The following is a 15,942-nucleotide window of genomic DNA, read 5'->3' as shown; positions in this document are numbered from 1 at the left end:
GTTGAGGGCTCCCTCCTAACTGTTGATCACTGTACCGCCACCTCCGGTCGATCTGTCCTGCCGATGGGACAGAGCATACCCAGAGATGTGTGATGGAAGAGTTTGGGACCTTGGCTGAAAGGTCCGATTCTGTGAGTATGTCTATGTCAGGCTGTTGCTTGACTCGTCTGTGGGACAGCTCTCCCAATTTTGGCACATGTCCCCAGATGTTAGTGAGGAGGACTTTGGAGGGTGAACAAGGGCTTGGTTTGCCTTTGTCGTATCCGGTGCCGAGTGTTCCTTCCGGTTTTATTCTTATTATGATTTTTTTTGGCGAGATTGTGCAACTTAGTGGCTTCCTGGGCCATTTCAGAGGGCAATTGAGAATCAAGCACATTGCTGTGGGTCTGGAGTCACATATCGGCCAAACCGGGTAAGGACGGCAGGTTTCCTTCCCAAAAGGGCATTACTGAACCAGATGGGTTTTTGCGACAATCCAGAAGTTTCATGGTCGTCTTTACTGATTACAGTTTTTTAAATTCCCGATTTTATTGAATTGAATTTAAATTTCCCACTTGCCGTAGCGAGATTTGAACGCATATTTTTGGATAAATTAGTGCAGGCTGCTTGTATTATTAATTTAGTAACATAACCACTATGTTACCGTGCAAAGCTAGTTAAGTCTATGGTCAATCCTGCCCCCCAGGATGTTGATGATGGGGGATTCGGCGATGGTGTTGCCGTTAAATATTAAGGGGAGGTGGTTCGACTCTATCTTTTTCGATATGATCATTGCCTGGCTGTTGAATGTTACTTGCCACTTATGAGCCCAAGTCTGAATGTTGCCCAGGTCTTGCTGCATGCAGGCACGGACTGCTTCATTATCTGAGGGGTTGCGAATGGAACTGAAAAATGTGTAATCATCAGTAAACGTCCTCACTCCTGACCTTAGGATGGAGAGAAGGTCATTGATGAAGCAGCTGAAGATGGTTGAGACTAGGACAGTGTCCTGAGGATCTCTTGCAGCAATGTCCTGGGACTGAGATGATTGGCCTCCAACAACCATACCATCTTCCTTTGTGCTGGGTATGACTCCAGTCACTGGAGAGTTTCCCCCTGATTCCCATTGACTTCTACTTTCCTAAGGCTCCATGATGCTACACTCGGTCAATGCTGTCTTGATGTCCAGGGCAGTCACTCTCACCTCACCTCTGGAATTCAGCTCTTTTGTCCATGTTTGGACCAAGGCTGTAATGAGGTCTGGAGCCCAGTGGTCCTGGCGGAACCCAAACTGAGCTTCGGTGAGCAGGTTCTTGGTGAGTACGTGTTGCTTGATAGCACTGCCGACGACTCCTTGCATCACTTTGCTGATGATTGAGAGGAGACTGATGGAGCGGTAATTGACTGGATTGGATTTTTCCTGCTTTTTCTGTAGAGGACATACCTGAGCAATTATCAACGTTGTCGGTTTTCCACCTTGGTGACCAAGTGACAGTATAAACTTTAATAAGTTTTTTTGTGTTTTGCCTGAGTTGAATTGTCATCCGTTCCCATTTTACAGTCGTGACTTTCGGACTTGGTTAAAAATGTTCCATGTTTATGATTCGACGAATCTGGTGCAGTTAAATTCCTCACCTCAATTACACAGAAGGGCGACGAATGCTCCACTTTATCGTACAACCCCAACTCGTGCCGCCTCAATTAAAGTACATGAAATATTGCCCCCCACTATTGCACAACCACAAATGTGTACATACAAAGTGTGTGTGCGTTTGCTTGACTGTGATATTATGCAACAGCAGCCGCCAATCACTCCGTGTCAATGGAACGTTTGTGAGCGACGAAAATCGAAACCCACCCGGACAATCTTGGAATATCAATGTCCGGGCTCAATCCACTCGGCCATGCTCTATGCCTCCATGCAGTGTTGTCCAGGAGAAATTGCTGACGAGCCGCAGGCGTGTCTATGGTGACATCGTTTTTGGCGCATGAACGAATTTTAGTAGAAAACATCTTACACACAAACAATATACAATACTTCACGTGTGTACATTTCATAGCAAACATCTCCCACCATTCAGTAACCGAGGAAGTAAAGCACTCACAACGAGCAAAAACACCCGCACACTCTGCTTTTCACCATTTTATCAAAAACACACAAAACGTTTAAAGTCCACATGCATACGTCATGCGAATATGAGTATTGAGATCACAGGCCCAAAGACTGTGCCCATTAATCATTCTTATTTAATAATCTCAATTGCAATTAACCACATCTGGATTCCCATTTCGCCAGATGAGGCGAGTGGCTGAGGTATTGGAACAACTGGTCAATGTCACAATGGATTGATTCCACGGGCCGTGTTCTGCTGACCCCAAACACTACACATTCTTACAACCAATAAAAACAAACCTGCCGTGGATGGATGTCGGGTTGGCTTTCTGGAAGCAGCAAATCAATTGCGCGGAAAAATCACCTCCAGCATCGGGAACAAAAAAAATCCTACATGTGAAGGACTGAATGTGAGAATTTGAAACCACACCACGAGGGGAAATTGCGATCTGAATACAGCGCCTTAGACCGCTCGCTCATCCTGACTCCAACAACTGTAATTTACCGACCCTGATTGTCTCAATGAGGCCTAATGACAGTTTCACTCACTTTGGTTCTCGGTCAATCCTGCTGGAAGGCCAAGTGATCAGTATATAAACTTCGCGGAGCTTCCTCTGCCTGTGCTCGGTGTATGTGAAGGTTTGGTCGGGCCGTGGTATCCAGTTTCCCAGGGAAGGGCAATAATGCTCGGTCTGAGACTGTATTCGCTGCTTTCAGTTGGCAGCCGGTGATTGGAGAGAGCAAGGCCGGACAGGCGGCCTGAATGGCGCTGCTGTCACGGTCTCACGCACTCCGGGAGCTGGGAACAGCGAACAACTGATGGGATTGTTGCTGCGTCTGAAATGCGGGTCAGAACTGATGTTGTTAACGGAGGCAGCGCTGCAGGATCCTTGAATGATCCCTCACAAATCAACTGAAACCTGTCGGATTGTGAGTACAATTTGACTTTTCCAAAGTAAGGGGAGTGACAATCATTGCGGAAAAATGGGAAACAGTTTGCGTCTTGCTCACTGCAGAAATATCCACGTCACAGCGAAACAGCTCTCCGTCAAACAATGAGTCTTCTCTTCGGACCTGGTCTGTCAAGAAGATTTCTGATTTCCTTGAAGCCGATCTCGGTTTTTTATTTATTGTTCGTGTGCCTGCTCTCCGATCGCCGGCTAATTGGTGGAATATCAGCCGTGCTCAGCTGATAGCAGCAAATAAGAGACACATTAGAAACCCGGCAATGCGAGACAATGAATGTTAAGGTAACAGTTACTCCCTTCTCTCTGTGAGTGGACTTGAACCAACAACCATTATCAATAAGCAATTGTGCGACAGAAACACGATGCCTTACGAACTGAACCATTAATTTTCGGAGCGAAAGCTTCAGCTTGCAGCGATAAATATAACTGCTGTCTTATCATCAGTTTACTTTTCAAAAATAAAGGCTGTGCAGCTTGCACGATTGAAAATCGGTGCTGTCATATTTCTGAACTTCAAACTCCCCTTGCCCCTAAATGCCTCTATGTTGGAAGACTCAGTCACCCAGTGATGGACAGCATTGATCTTTCGAGCTGTGATTCACCATCCTCCATTTCAGTAATATTCAGGTTTGCTGAAAATAAGATGAGTTGAAATGAGCAAATCCAACGAACCGGCCTATAACGCTACACGGCATCTATAAAGTTGTCTCTTGCACTCACAGTGAAGCGGACCGTAGTTTTCACTTTTAAACCAGTGGTTGTAATGTTAAGAAAAAAATGTGTCGGAGAAAGACTGGATTTCAGAGGGTGACTCCGGGCCAGAGTAAAGTTCAGTTAAAAATTATGATTGCCGAGCAGCTGAACAGTGGATATGGAATTCCTGTGAGACTGCACTGCGCGCTGTCCAGATCTGCTTGGATCGATGTCCCTTCAACTCATCACGAACAGGGACAGTTCGACTCCAAGTTCCTTTTCCCTGGCGCTTGTGATATTTCAAAAATTGGATAAGACCCGTGCCTGGTCCAAGCTCGTCACTTACACGCTGACAGGGACAAAGCGGCGACAGTGAGCTTCGGTGAGATGAAAGCCGAGGCCGATTTCACGGTCGAATGTAATAGCCAACAAAACCCATTCAAAGCAAGTGCAGGTCACTGAGGTGCCTTTAAAGTTCTGATTGTTTGCACTGAACTTCTTCCCAAAGCGTTTGAGATTCACGTGGGGCGATTTGGGGACTTCGTTTCATTTTATGCAAAAGTTTCAACTGAAGTTCAAGGTCAAAAGCCCTGGGACCACTGTTGTTCTCAATTTATCGGTGCTGGGACCACTGTTGTTCTCAATTTATCGGTGCTGGGACCATTGTTGTTCACAATTTTTCTGTGCTGGGACCGTTGTTGTTCACAGTTTATTGGTGCTGGGACAGTTGTTGTTCACAGTTTATCGTGCAGGGACCACTGTTGTTCACAATTTATCGGTGCTGGGACGATTGTTGTTCACAATTTATCGGTGCCGGCGCCACTGTTGTTCACAATTTGTATTAATTATTTGGACATGGAAATCGGAAGTACAATTTCAAAATTTGCGGACGACACCGAATTGGGTGCTGTAGTTAATACAAAAGAAAAATGCGAAAAATACAGGAAGACATTAGTAAACTTGCAGAATGGGCGTGTAAATGGCATATTAATTTCAATATAGTTAAGTGTGAGGGGGTGAATTTTGGTAGAAAGAATAAGTAGGCCACATACTGCTGGATAATAAGAGTCGAAATGGAGGAGAGGAGCAAAGGGATCTATGGGTACATAGACAAATCATTAAAAGTCACGACGCAGGTTAATAAGGCTATAAGAAAACAAACCAAGCACCGGGGTTCATTTCTAGAGGGATAGAATTGAAAAGCAGAGAAGTTATATTAAACTTTCAGTGAGCCTAGGTTAGACAACATTTGGAGTGCTGGCTACAGTTCAGGTCTCCATATAATAAGAAGGATATAGGGGTAATGGGGAAGGTGCAATAAGATTCACAAGGATGCTACCAGGGCTGAGAGGATATACTTATCAGGAAAGGCTGAACAGGCTAAGGCTCTTTTCTCTAGAAAAGCGAAGGCCGAGATGTGACCTGATAGAAGTAATGAAGATAATGAAATGGTTTGATACGGTAGACATGGAGAAAATCTTTCCACTTGCCTTGTGGAGGTGTCCAAAACTAGTGATCATAAGTATAAGATAGTCACTGATAAATCCAATAGTCAATTCAGGATAAACCTCTTTACCCAGGCTGTGGTCGAAATGTGGAGCACGCTAGCACAAAGAGTAGTTGAGACAAACAGCACAGATATATTTAAAGGAAAACTAGTTAAGCACACAAAGGAGAAAGGAATAGAAGGATATGCTGATCGGGATGGATGTGGAAGGGTGAGAGAAGGCTCGTGTGGTGCATCAACGCCAGCATTGACAAGTTGGGCCGAATGGCCTGTTTCGGTGCTGTAGACTCTATGTAAAAGTCGAGGGCAGAAAGCGACACCTCCCTGAAACTTGGGAACTCGGGAGACAGACTTTAGAGTAAGGTTCTGTATAATTAGAATGAGCAAATAAAACATTAATTCTGGAACATCCAGAATCCGATCAACTCTAAAAACAACTGTTAGCCCCGCGTGATTTGAACACGCAGCTTTCCTGTGACACAATAAGTAATGTGGATGGAAGCAGGAAGTTGAAAAGTGACGTTGACAGATTAAAAGAGTGGGCAAAACTGCGGCAAATAGAGTTCAATGTGGGAAAGTGCGAGGTCATCCACTTTTGTCCGAAGAAAGATAGATCAGAGTATTTTCTAAATGACGAGAAGCTAGGAATTGTGGCGGAGTAGACAGATTTAGGGGTCTAATCACAGAAACCACTGCCAACGAGCGTGCAGGTACAAAACATAATTCAGATCAATAACGGACTATTTGAATGGTTCGTTAGCTCACGTGATTAGTCAAAATCGCGGGTTTGATCCCTGTGCGGGCAATCAGAAGCTCACTGCATTTGTTCCGGTTTTTTGCAACTCTTAAAATCCAACCTTTACAAGCAAATCCACACTCCGAGTCAAGGGAATTTTTCTGGTTAACATCGATTGCATCTTTGCCCCCGGGGCGGAAAAAACAGATCTTTCTTTTTATTTGTCTTCCTCTGGTTTGCAGATAAACGTTTAAATCGCGGCCTGTTCCCATTAATGGCCAGAAGCAGTAACAGACAGACAGAGCGGGTCTGACCGCCCCGAGATCTGGAAAAGACATCAGTTTAGGACAAATGCATCAAATAAAATGGTCACCTGGAACCGGGGGAGACAAAACCAAGAGAAAAAGGCAGAGGGGAATAGAGAAATAAAAGCTAAAGGAATACGATCGAAATTTTCCCAAACTTCATTCCTTTCTATTCCATCCTCAATCCTTCAGTGGCGGATATAAAATATCACTGTAAATAAATGCAAGAATCGACCCAAATCTGATTCTGGGGAATGAGATGGGCCAAGTGGAGCAAATGTCAGTGGGGGAACGTTTAGGGAACAGCGATCATTTCATCATAAGATTTAGAATCCATAAGGTTTATGGAAAAGAACAAGGAGCAATCTCGAGTAAAATTAGTTAATTGATGAGGGCCAATTTCAGTGGGTTGGGTACGGGTCTCCCAGGGTAAATTGGAATCAAAGATTGGCAGGCAAAACTGTAATTGAACAATGGGCGGCCTTTAAAGAAGTGATGGTTCAGGTACAGTCTAGGTCCATTCGCACGAGGGGGAAAGGTCGGGCAAATAAGGCCAGAACTCCCTGGATGACGAAAGAGACAGAGAGTAAGGTGAAACAGAAAAAAAGAGGCGTAGGACAGATGTCAGGTTGATAATACAAGTGAGAACTCGGCAGAATGTAGAGAGTTCAGAGGGGAACTGAAAAGTGAAAAAGGGGCATAGAGTATAAGTATAGACTGGTGGCAAACATAAAAGGGAATCCAAAAGTCTTCTTTTGGCACATGAACAGTAAACGGGTAGGAAGAGGAGGGGTGGAACCGATTAGGGGCCAAAAAGGAGAGCTACGCATGGAGGCAAAGTGCATGGCTGTGGTACTAAATGAGTACGTTGCATTTGTCTTCACCAAGGAAGAAGATGCTGCAAAGTTACAGTAAAAGAAGTAGTTGAGATACGAGGCGGGCTATAAATTGTTAAAGAAGAGGTATTAGAAAGGCCAGCTGTACTTAAAGTAGATCAGTCACCTGGTCCGGATGGGATGTATCCAAGGTTGCTGTGGGAATGAAGGGTGGAAATTGTGGAGGTACAGGCCATAATCTTCCAATCATCCTTAGATATGCGGGTGGTGCCAGAGGACTGGAGAATTGCTAATATTACATCCTTGTTCAAAAAGGCGTGTATGGAAAAACCCAGGAACTACAGGCCAGTTACTTTAACCTCGGTGAAGGGGAAACTTTTAGAAACGATAATCCGAGACAAAGTTAATCGTCACTTGGATAAGTGTGGATTAATTAAGGAAAGCAGCACGGATTTGTTGAAGGCAAATCGTGTTTAACTAACTTGATTGAGTTTTTTGTTGAAGTAAGAGAGAGAGTCTATGAGTGCGATGTGGTTGACATGATATGTATGGACTACCAATAGGCGTTTGATAAAGTGTTGTATAATAGGCTTGTCATCAAAGTTGAAGCCCATGGAATAAAAGGGGCTGTGACCGTATGAAATTGGCTAAGTGACAGGAAACAGAGAGCAGTGGTGAACGGTTGTTTATCAGACTGGAGGGAGGTCGACAGTCGTGTTCCCCACGGGTCGGTACTCGGACGACTGTTTTTCTTGATATATATTAATGACTTGGACTTTGGTGTACAGGGCACAAATTCAAAATTAGCATATGACACAAAGCTTGGAAGTGTCGTGAACAGCGAGGGGGATAGTGATAGGACAAAGACAGGCTGGTGGAATGGGCGGACACATGGCAGATCAAATTTAATGCAGAGAAGTGCGAAGCGATACATTTTGTGAGGAAGAACGAGGAGAGGCGGAATAAACTAAAGAGCACAATTCGAAAGGAGTTGCAAGAACCGAGAAATCTGAACAAATATTTAAAGGTGGCAGGGCAAATTGAGAAAGCGGTTAAAAATGCACACGGGATTGTGGGCTTTACAAATAGAGGCATAGAGTGTAAAAACAAGGAAGTTACAATGAGCCTTTATAAAACAATGCTTCGGCCACAACTGCAGTATTGTGTCCAGTTCTGGGCACCGCACTTTAGGAAGGCTGTGAAGGCCTTAGAGAGGGTGCAGAAGAGATTTAATAGAATGGTTGTAGGGATGAAGGACTTCAGTTCGGTGGGTGGACTGGAGAAGCTGGGGTTGTTCTCCTTAGAGCAGAGAATGTTGAGAGGAGATTTGGTCGATGTATTTAAAATCATGAAGAGTCCAGACAGGGTAGATGGAGAGAAACTGCTCCCATGGTCGGAAGAGTCAAGAACCAGAGGACAAAGATTTATGGTGATTGCAAAAGAATCAAAGTCGACATGAGGTAAAACGATTTTGCACAGCGAGTAGTTAAGATCTGGAATTCACTGCCTGAGTGAGTGCTGGAGGCAAATTCAATCGTGGCTTTCAAAATGGAACTGGATAAGTACTTGAAGGGAAAAGGTGCTGGGCTACGGGTAAACTGCGGGGGAGTGTGACGAGCTGGAATGCTCTTGCAGAGGGCAAGCACGGACCCGACGCGCCAAATGGTCTCCTTCCGTGCTGAAACCATTCCATGATTCTAGGATTCAAAGAAGCAGAAACTAAATAACTCAAACTGCCGAAACACGAGATCAGAAGACCTTTATTCTAACGCCCTCCCAACTGAGCTATTTCCGCCCCACTGTTAATTGAACGTTGTGTCCTTCTGTTGGAAGAACGTATAACCCCGGGAGGAATTGCCCCTCCCGGTCATTCCGCACTTCATGTATAAACATCGCACTCATATATACAGACCCACAGCTCATATATAAACATCGCACTCATGTCTACACTCCCACAGTTCATACATAAACATCGCACTCATATATACAGACCCACAGTTCATATATAAACATCGTACTCATATCTACACTCCCACAGTTCATATATAAACATCGCACTCATGTCTACACTCCCACAGTTCATACATAAACATCGCACTCATATCTACACTCCCACAGTTTATAAAAGAACAGCGCACTCCTACTCCACACCCACTTTATATGTACCCAAAGTCTTGTTTGTAGTTCTCATCAAATTCTGAACACTGAAAGTTCAACTGTTTTCCAGATACTGTCCGTCCTGCTTTGTGTTTTTCGGCATCGGATTTCCCGCAGACCGGCAAAGGGAGCGGAATAGCGGTGCTGCCGGTGAATGCTGCTTTTCACGAAAGTCTCGGCGTCCAGGAGCAAGCGGGGATTGGAAAGCTCTTGTGTCACACGAAGTGTCTGAACGGCCCGGATACACCTGAAGGTCATCAGCGCGGTGCCTCCACCTCGTGCTGCAATGTTCGTGTGTCTGACATGAAACTAAAAGGCGGCTTGTTGGAAAACGTTGTGGTCACAGTTTATTTTTGTAATTGAACCTAAATCTTTCAAGATGGAATGTTTTCTTTGCTGCTTTCCCATAAACAATATCTTATTACGAAATTTGATTCTTATGTCCCCAGTGTCAGAGATAAAATTGCACGAACCCGAGCTAGGGAGGAGTCGAAGCTACAATCTTCTAATCCGTAGTCAGACGCGTTATCCATTGCGCCACTGGCCCATGTGATGTCAGTGATTGTATTTTATTTCATTTTTCATTCAGAATCAACCGACAGGTTGACACAGATAAACACAGCGAAATCGACAAGAGAAACAGAAATGAACCAAACGGCTTCAAACTCCAACACACAGTCGCGAGTATCTGACAGGTATCAGTGAGGGGAGATGGTGATTTTGCAGCTTGATTTGGCTCCGTGGCTTCGCTGCTCAAAGTGCCTGTTTCGTCCGGTCCTTTATTGACTTAAGCCTCCGATGTGATATTTACCCAATTTGTGAGTTCAGCAACAAAATGATCTTTAACAAAATAATATTTGTATTAGTTTCAGAGTCAACAAGGAAAGGATTCCAGAACTGCAGTGCGGAAGTGCTCCTTCATTGTACAGACGGAACTCTCATACAATGCGTCTGAAACACGTTTCGAGGATACTGTTCCAGAGGGCTGATTTTACAAACTACTTTAGTTACAACCAGCAACCAATCTCCATTAAAAGTTGCGAAGCGATACTCGTTTCAGAGCAGTTTTCGCTTTTCAGCTTTTGTAAGATTAGCAGAAACTCATTTTGAACACATCTTAGTGTTAATGAGACTATCAGGCACATGACAATTGGGATGAAACCGTCTCTTGTAATAAGTACAAAGTATAATCGATTACAAAGTGAAAAAGCCAATCCAATCTATCAGTCTCTCTCTGTCACTTTCTCGGTGAGTGAACCTAAACCAGCAGAAGAAGCTAAAACAAAGAACCGAACAGTTTTGTTTCTTTCCTTTGGGCGAGTACAGTTGAAGAGAATGATTTCTGTTTCCTGCTGGACAAATAACTGGAATGAGCAGTGTATCAGGTTCCCATGGTACCCAATGAAACATCCACGTTTATATCTCCCATTTACACTGATACCTTCCTTCCTCACTAATTATAGGAAACTTTTGGGAAGGTTCAATTAGACTTCAGAAGTCCAGAAGCGCAAAGGAAGGTGGACACCTCATGGTGACGTCACCTACAGGCGAGAGAGGTTTGCAAGTTTTCCTGGAGCTGTAAATGTATAAACTCCTTCCAATGTACAAACTCCCCTCACCAACAGCAATTCAATTCTAACTGATCTGAGACTTTGGTCATTTATGGTGATTATACTTTGTGGAGTTAAAGCAGCAGTAAAATCCGTTGTGTGTTATACACATCGCCGTTCAGTCAATATAAAACATTGTCATCCGACCTACCATGAGCAATGCCACACGGGGTATGTTAGGAGACAGTTCTGCCTCCAGCATTTGTTCTCTCGGTCACACATCCGGCATCACCTCTCGGTCTCACACTTCAGAGTCACGCCTGAATATAAACACATTTCTGTTTCAGATTTTTACCTGAAGGTCGACAAATCACAAGTCAAGAGGAAGGGAACAAACAAATCAAATATTTAAGAACGTTAATGGATGGAAAATTCACCATAAATGACTGAAAAAAATGAAGCAAACGGATCAAGATGAACAATTAGCAAAAGGTAACAATTGAAGAAAGGAGAAGTGGAACTGATCAAATCGCTCCAAATAGTTTTTGAAAAACCCTTTTGGTTTTCGTCTTAGTTTCTCCGTTAAGTTGGGGACGGACATCTAGAAATATTTTTCGCACCATCATAAAGACAATTAGAATACAAATTTCACAAAGTCAGCCTTAATCTTACTTATACGATCGCATGTTATGTGTTTGTAAAACCTGCAATTGTTTTACCATTCTTTAAGTTTAGAGAAATGCTCTGAATATATGTTCTACATTGAAACGTAAGTGGATTCATAAAATAAAATGAGGAAATTTGTTGAAGAACATGAAGAGCTGCTGTTCCATGTTGGATATCGCGATATATTTATTTACACAACTGTCATTTGTGAAATGATGGAATGTATTTATTTCTATATCTGTACGGGTACGGAAATCCCCACTGGATCATTTCCAGGAATCAGACAAGTAAAAAATTAGTTTGTCAAACCCAAAACACCCGTTGGGATTTGCTGATTGAAAATTTCAATGGAAATAGAGATCATAACAAAGCATTGAAACAAATATACCCGCTGAGGTTTCGGGGTTGTTACTGATTTATTTATATCACTGAGTAACCTATTTTAAACAGGGTGAAGGTACAAATCGAATGATAAGGGTCTGGGTTAGAGAAGGAACAGATGAAAGTATCAAATTTAATTACACTGATTCCACAAACACTGCACACCACATCACTTAAACATTGTTAACTGTTTCTACATAAAACTGGAGAGGGTGTAAATCGAAAGTAACAGAAAAAAAGCTCATTAATGTCTCAAACTTAATTTTGATATTGTTGCACAAACACTGAACATCCCATCACTAAAACACTGTCCCGATCTAAAATCTATCGGCAGGACCCTGAGCCACGGTGAAAATGCTGTGATTTCAACCTGGTTCAAAACACGCAGCCTTCTGATTTGGAGTCAGACGCGACTGTTCTTGCACCAGGCCCACAACAAGCGGCAAGAACCAGATCCATTGGAGGGTGATCGGTGCAGACTGCCGCCGCGGCTCTCGGAATGTGAAAGGCGGAAGCAGGAGCAGTATGGCCGCCTCAACCACAGCACAAGATCCCCGCTTTCGATCGCACTGTCTAACGGACTCTGTGGCGCAATGGATAGCGTGTTGGACTTCTACTTAATGATTGGAGGAAATATTCAAACGTTGTGGGTTCGAGTCCCACCAGAGTTGAATTTTAGTTTCGGGAGCTGGGAAGTGAAATTTTGCAGCAAAACCGCAACAGGATCATTAATGTCCGTCAAGGACGGCAAACTGCCCCCGACACTTCATCTTACACAAGTGGCTCCAGTCAAACCAGAATTTATGATTCTAAATCCATTCTGAGCTGGATTGGAGAAGCACTCTCAAGGAGGAGACTCAACATCATCTCAGACCGAAAGTCAATCTGCTGGACTTCCGGTTCTGTCAGACTGCATGTTCCTTCAGACAGGTTTTTAACTGGACACATGCATCCTGCTGCCGTGCGAGCATTGGTGCTTGAGGGGTAGAATTCTTGCTTGTAGTAATTCTGTTCCTGTAAAACTAGCTCCAGAAGTTTCGGATGGAAAGTATCCTGGCTGAGCGGTCTAAGGCGCTGATTTAAAGCTCTCGTTAAATCCCACGATTTGTCGATGAATCAAAATCGTAGTTTGCGTCTCCAAAACCGCAGCCTCCCTCCGACAAACAAGTAATACTGAACATCTCATCTGCTATTGCAACAGCGTAGTCCGGAGGAACCACGTGGCAATACAAATGAATAGATGCATTTTGGAACACACCAATTGTACCTTTAACTCCGATCGAAATGTTCACAAGCAAAATGATTGCTTGATCTCGGTGAGACTCGAATTAACAACCTCGGTATTTCCTGATCCTGTACTGTCATGTCAGGACCGCGCACTGACCGATTGCGCCGCGAGAGCCCGGTCACTCTGATCACCTGTCCCCTTCTGCTGGAAAGAATCTTAAGGTAAGAGGCCTTTACCTGTGGAAACGTGTCCAGTCACTGTGATGGAATTAATATCTGCACTTCCACTTTCAGCTTCTTTCACATCCTCTGCTCCATCGCACTGCAATCGGGTTTTCTGCGAACAGGTCAAAATGAACATTGCCAGAAATTCTATCAGTGGTAGGATTTGAACCCAGCGCCCACGCAGCGATTGGATTTATTATACTCAAGCAGTGAGCTCCGTTCGCACAACGCCTTGCCAGTCTGTCACGTTTTGTATAATGCCCAAATAAATAAATTGGAGCTAATTGACCGCACTTACGCTGTGCCGCGGTTATTCTCCGTGGAGCAGAGAATGTTCAGAGGAGATTTGATGGAAGTGTTCAAAGTCATGAAGGGTTCAGATAAAGTTAATAAAGAGAAGCTGTTCCCATTGGCGGAAGTGTCGAGAATCAGAGGACACAGATTTGAGGTGATTGGCAAAAGAACCAAAGGCGACATGAGGAAAATCTTATTTACGCAGCGAGTAGCTATGATCTGGAATGCGCTGCCTGAAAAGGTGATGGAAGCAGATTCAATCGTGGCTTTCAAAAAGGAATTTGATAAATTCTTGAAGGGGAAAATGCAGAGCCACGGGGAAAGGGACGGGGAATGGGACCAATGGGATTGCTCTGACAAAAGGCAGGTAAGGAATTGATGGGTCGAATGGCCTCCTTCTGTGGTGTGTTCATTCGATGATAAATATTATTTTACACACAGTGAATGGACCATCCCAAAAAGACTGCCCCGCGATAAAACAGAGTGACACTGAAGAGTGGTGAAAATGCAACAACCCCAACATAATTCGAACACGCATTTTTGGGATTTGGAATCAGACGCGCTACTGTTGCGCCACGAGGTTCACAACGAAAGCTTGGAGCCGGATCCATAAGAGGGAAATCAGTACCGGCCGCCGCAGGGACTCACAGAGGCGGAAGCAGTCGCAGCAACAGCGCAGGAGCCCCGCTCTCTCATCCAGCCGCTGCCCGGTCCCGGCCTGAGCCCTGTCTGGGATCCGCCTGTCAGTCTCTTTTACTGAACGGGACCGATCCAGTTTCAGCTCACACACAGGCTCAGGAATCCAACTCCTGAAAGATTCACTTATTTAAACCTTGTTTAGATTCAGTGAATTGGGATTTAATTCAATCCTCATCTTCCCTCCCCTCTGTCAGTTCAGGACTTTATTTAAACCGATACTTGGAGCTCTGTTTTACAGGGTGCAGGCGGTTTAAGCATTTCTCAGTCCCAATACTCCCATTAGTAACACTTTTTGCTGCTCAACCCTCAAATCCACAAAGTTATTGTCACTGCTGCTGCACAGGATCAAAGGAAGAGACGGACCCAGAAGCTGTTTAAAATTATTACTGACAAATCAGGATAAAAGGCAAAGGATACGGTCTGCTTCTCTGCCTGTCTGTCTGTCTATCTGCCTGTCTACCTGTATATCCGTCTGAATGCGTCTCTGCATTATTGTCAGGCTTTTTGATTTTTGGCTGCAGGCATCCCTACCCGACTGAATGCCCAAGTACCGGATCATGTGTCAGAATGAATGACTTCGACTAACTGTCTGCCTTTTTATGGACCTGAATGGCCACATTTCTGAGTTCATGTATTCGCTCTGTGTCACAATCCTGTCTCTGTCTCTCAGGAAGACAATACACACACAACATTCACACACCGACTTTGACTGAACGCAACTTTAATCTGCTGCAGTGTGTACCATCCACAAGATGCACTGCACCAACTCGCCAAGGCTTCATCGACAGCACCTCCCAAGCCTGCGACCTCCAACACCTAGAAAGACAACGGCTGCAGACACATGGGAAGAGCACGTTCACCTCCAAGTCACACACCATCCCGACTTGGAATGGTGTCATTCGTCATTCATTCATCGTCGCTGGATCAAAATCCTGAAACTCCCAATCTAACAGCACTGTGGGAGAACCTTCACCGCACCGACTGCAGCGGTTCAAGAAGGCGGCTCACCACCACATTCTCAAGGGCAATTCGGGATGGGCAATTAATGCTGGCCTTGCCAGCGATGCCTAAATCCCTTGAATTAACATCTTAGTTCCTTCTGGAGTTGAATGATTTTGAAATTTTGAAGATTTTTTCCTGTGTAACTTGTGAGGTTTTGATCATTGAGATGTTTGTGAGGGAAAGCGGAAGAGGATTGGCGGCGCTTAGTGTGGGACAGAAGCGATGTTGTCTAACGGAGATGCGAAACAGTGCTATGAACTGAGCAAAGGTTTCTCTAGTTTAGCGGTCGTCAGGTTCGCCTCACATCCGGTTAGATCCCAGGCGGAAAAGTTATTTGGGAAGTTACTCCTGATGACCCTCCAGGGCTGAGCTTCACCTGTGAAAAGGCGCCGCTAATTGTTTGTTCCTGTTCAATTTAACAACGGCTCTATCACAGTCCTGGTGTCATAAACACTGAACATTTTTAAACAGACTCTTAAATTATTGTCTGGGAAATGAGAACGGATGAAAGTTCGTAACATGCAAAACACAAAGTTTCGCTGTCACTCGTTAACTACGTCAGAATTTCCACCGGTCTGCAGCAGAAAGTTATTGGTTCATTAAT

General features: G+C 44.3%; 1 non-coding gene across 1 annotated transcript; it reads left to right on the top strand.

Annotated features, from left to right (window-relative positions):
• Positions 1–12,470: 12,470 nt before the first annotated feature.
• Positions 12,471–12,562, top strand: trnar-ucu (transfer RNA arginine (anticodon UCU)). Its single transcript is given in 2 exon segments — positions 12,471–12,507; positions 12,527–12,562. It is a non-coding gene; the product is annotated as a tRNA-Arg (tRNA).
• The last annotated feature ends 3,380 nt before the right edge of the window (positions 12,563–15,942 follow it).

This window comes from Heptranchias perlo, unplaced genomic scaffold (genome assembly GCF_035084215.1).
Source record: "Heptranchias perlo isolate sHepPer1 unplaced genomic scaffold, sHepPer1.hap1 HAP1_SCAFFOLD_73, whole genome shotgun sequence".
NCBI classification, from domain to species: domain Eukaryota; kingdom Metazoa; phylum Chordata; class Chondrichthyes; order Hexanchiformes; family Hexanchidae; genus Heptranchias; species Heptranchias perlo.
Note: the sequence above shows the minus strand (reverse complement) of the source record. Positions and strands in the feature narration are given on the sequence as shown.